This window comes from Euprymna scolopes, chromosome 39, assembly GCF_053919585.1.
Source record: "Euprymna scolopes isolate OS-2025 chromosome 39, ASM5391958v1, whole genome shotgun sequence".
In the NCBI taxonomy this organism is placed as follows: domain Eukaryota; kingdom Metazoa; phylum Mollusca; class Cephalopoda; order Sepiida; family Sepiolidae; genus Euprymna; species Euprymna scolopes.
Genome location: NC_136520.1, coordinates 34,869,004 through 34,872,541, shown reverse-complemented (window position 1 = coordinate 34,872,541; position 3,538 = coordinate 34,869,004). Strand labels below are relative to the sequence as shown.

Sequence of the window (3,538 nt, the reverse complement as noted above, 5' to 3'; positions counted from 1 at the left end):
GTTAAAAAAAAAAATTGACCTCTACGATCTCTACGAAATTACTCAGACAAATTTTGGTCTAAACGTTTGAAATCGTACATAAAGTGTATTCACATGTAGGGCAAGTGATGAACAGTACATAGGGCCCGAGTAAAGCCGGGCTGAACTGCTAGTATATATATATAAACTTCTTTCCAGTTAAAAAAAAAAAACAAAAAACAAAACAAAACATGGAAATGAAGAAATGATTTGCAGCAATTTGATCTTCTTTTATTGAAAATTGAACTCATTAATAAGAAAAAATAAAATTGTGAAGTACAAACCGGTTTATTTGGTGAATGTGTGTGTGTGGAGGAGGGGATGATCGAAATGAGGTTTTGGAGAACCAGACCCCTTAAAAAGCAAAGCTAATGAGCAAAACAGTATAAAACATGTTCAGGTCATTTTTTTTTTTTTTTATATATTGGCCGGTAAGGTTTAAAATGTCAGCAACATGCCCCCCCCCCTCCCATTCTAAAACGTTGAAGATCTCTGGTCAAAGGAGCAGAATTAAAGTTATTGCCAAAAATTTGATTTTCACGTTTTTGTTCCTTGACATTGATCTTTAACCTAGATATCTCAAAAGCAAATAATTTCCAAAATAGACCATGATCAATATTTTTAGTTTGGTAATGATTGGTCAAGTGATATGAACACTAACTCAATTGAAAACATTAACTCCTTTGCAGACGTAAAAAAAAAAGATGACAAGAAAATGGCAACAATAATTTATTAAAAAAGAAGCTTACATTTTAATTCTTTGGAAATCAAAATAGAAGTTCCATTGTGTTTAAAATAATTCAAATATCAGCGTAAGCCATGCTTTGTCTCTTCTGAATCTCAACTGGTGATGCTTTCCTGTGTCTCCTTCACTTGATGACATACTGTAAGATTTCAGGGAGTGGAGAGATTTTGCTTGTTGCGTGTATATCTCATTATGCGTATCTCTTTATGTAATCATGATACACGTGTGTGTGCATATATATATATATGCGATAAAGTTCACCATACCTTTTTACTGTTATCTTGGTCTTCTCTGGGATGCAATTCTTCCCATCACTGGTCAATGAGCTATAAAAAGCATCTAAGATGAAAACATAACGCTGATTTTCTGGCAAGGATCACTTTATTTTGTCTACGAGTGAACTGGAGGACCCCTTGCATTGTTGACTCAAGTTCTATTGCGTTTCTTTTTCCGGCACATCTTTGTGCCAATCTCAACGCATCTGCTCCATCACAAAATCAGAAACCAGACTGACTTGCATGTGAGAGAAAAGATATCATCCTCTCTTTCTTTCATGCTCTCTCTCTTTCTTTCTTTCTTTCTTTTTTCCACATTCTTTATCACATGAACCCAATTGACCTATTTCCAGTGCTATCGTCGACCCCAGCTACAAAGTTTGACATACATCAGCAACCTAATCCTTGAACTCTTCTTGCACTAACCAACCTGCACAGCAAAATCACAACATGCTGGCATAACCCGGAATAGATTACATATCAATACTCCAATATTTCTTCTTCCTGGAGAAGTCCTACTACCTCTCCTGCATCTGATGACATCCATGTACCACTCCTCCACATGGCACCATCTTCCTGTCTTTTCTTCTTCCTGATGATGTCTACCTACCTCTCTTGCAATTGGCGTCATCTTCTTTTCCTGCTGCTGGTGACGTTCTTTACCTCTATTGAACCCAGCAACATCTTTCTGTCTTTCTTGCTGCTTCTGACGTCCTCTTATCTCTCCTGCATCCAACACAATCTTCCTGCTGTTTTGGTTCTTGAAGTCCTCCAATGTCTTTTGCACCCAAATGACATCTTCCTGCCTTTCCTGGTCTAGCTGATGTTCTCCTACTTCTTCCAATTTTGATCCAAATCCAGAACATGATTTTGATTCTGCAGGGTGATCCAAAAGTAACTCCCTATTCTAAAATAACTATACTATATTTTTGAAGTATAATCTCTCCAATTAATGAATATGAGAAGAAAGTATATTACATGGATTTTTATTTTAAATTCAATATTCGCACCACCATTCGCCACCAGCTTTTCAAGTCGACCATGAACCACATCAACTGATTTCACAAGAAACTCTTGTGGGATGAAACTAATAACTTCTCGTATGCTCCCTTCAGGATTAAAAACCAAATTCATATAACAGATCTGAAAAGAAAAGAAAAGCATAGATTTAATTACCATACATTAAGTAATATACATTAACTAACATACATTAACTAACATACATTAACTAACATACATTAACTAACATACATTAACTAACATACATTAAGTAACATACATTAACTAACATACATTAATTACCATACATTAACTAATATACATTAACTAACATACATTAACTAACATACATTAACTAACATACATTAACTAACATACATTAACTAACATACATTAATTAATATACATTAATTACCATACATTAACTAATATACATTAACTAACATACATTAACTAACATACATTAACTAATATACATTAACTAACATACATTAACTAACATACATTAACTAACATACATTAACTAATATACATTAATTACCATACATTAACTAACATACATTAACTAACATACATTAACTAACATACATTAACTAACATACATTAACTAACATACATTAACTAATATACATTAATTACCATACATTAACTAATATACATTAACTAACATACATTAACTAACATACATTAACTAATATACATTAATTACCATACATTAACTAACATACATTAACTAACATACATTAACTAATATACATTAAGTAACATACATTAACTAACATACATTAATTACCATACATTAACTAATATACATTAACTAACATACATTAACTAACATACATTAACTAACATACATTAACTAATATACATTAATTACCATACATTAACTAATATACATTAACTAACATACATTAACTAACATACATTAACTAATATACATTAATTACCATACATTAACTAACATACATTAACTAACATACATTAACTAATATACATTAAGTAACATACATTAACTAACATACATTAATTACCATACATTAACTAACATACATTAAGTAACATACCACACAAAAATTGAGAAACACATTACATCATTTGAATAAATTATAGTTATTTTAGAATAGGGAGTTACTTTCGGATCACGCTGTAGAAAATGTCTAAAACTATGGATCAGATTTAATGCAAATCTGAAATATTTGAATTTTTAAATAAGGTTGTGACCATTTTTATGTCTCCTAAAAGTCCCTTAAAAAAACATCAAATGAAACTGAAATTTGGGGAATATTTATAAATTAATGTCTAATACCTGTTGTTAAAATTTCTCAAAAAATCAGAATTACCTGAATTTTCCACAACTCTTTTAGCCCTTTTTGCATAAAACTTAATTAAATTAAATATAGCTCACAATGTCTATCTTTATGTCTAGATTCTAGAATTAATGATTGGTTTAATAGTTTAGGAATGAATCCTATACTTAGTAATTGGAACATATATACCCATG

The 3,538-nt window shown here is 30.9% G+C and overlaps 1 long non-coding RNA gene across 1 annotated transcript in view; it reads right to left on the bottom strand.

Moving 5' to 3' along the window:
* Window positions 1-720: 720 nt before the first annotated feature.
* Window positions 721-3,538, bottom strand: part of LOC145263943 (uncharacterized) — a 19,405-nt gene continuing 16,587 nt past the window's right edge. The window contains exon 3 of the long non-coding RNA XR_013864620.1: window positions 721-2,181. This is a non-coding gene — a long non-coding RNA (uncharacterized LOC145263943). The remainder of the gene's footprint in view (window positions 2,182-3,538) is intronic.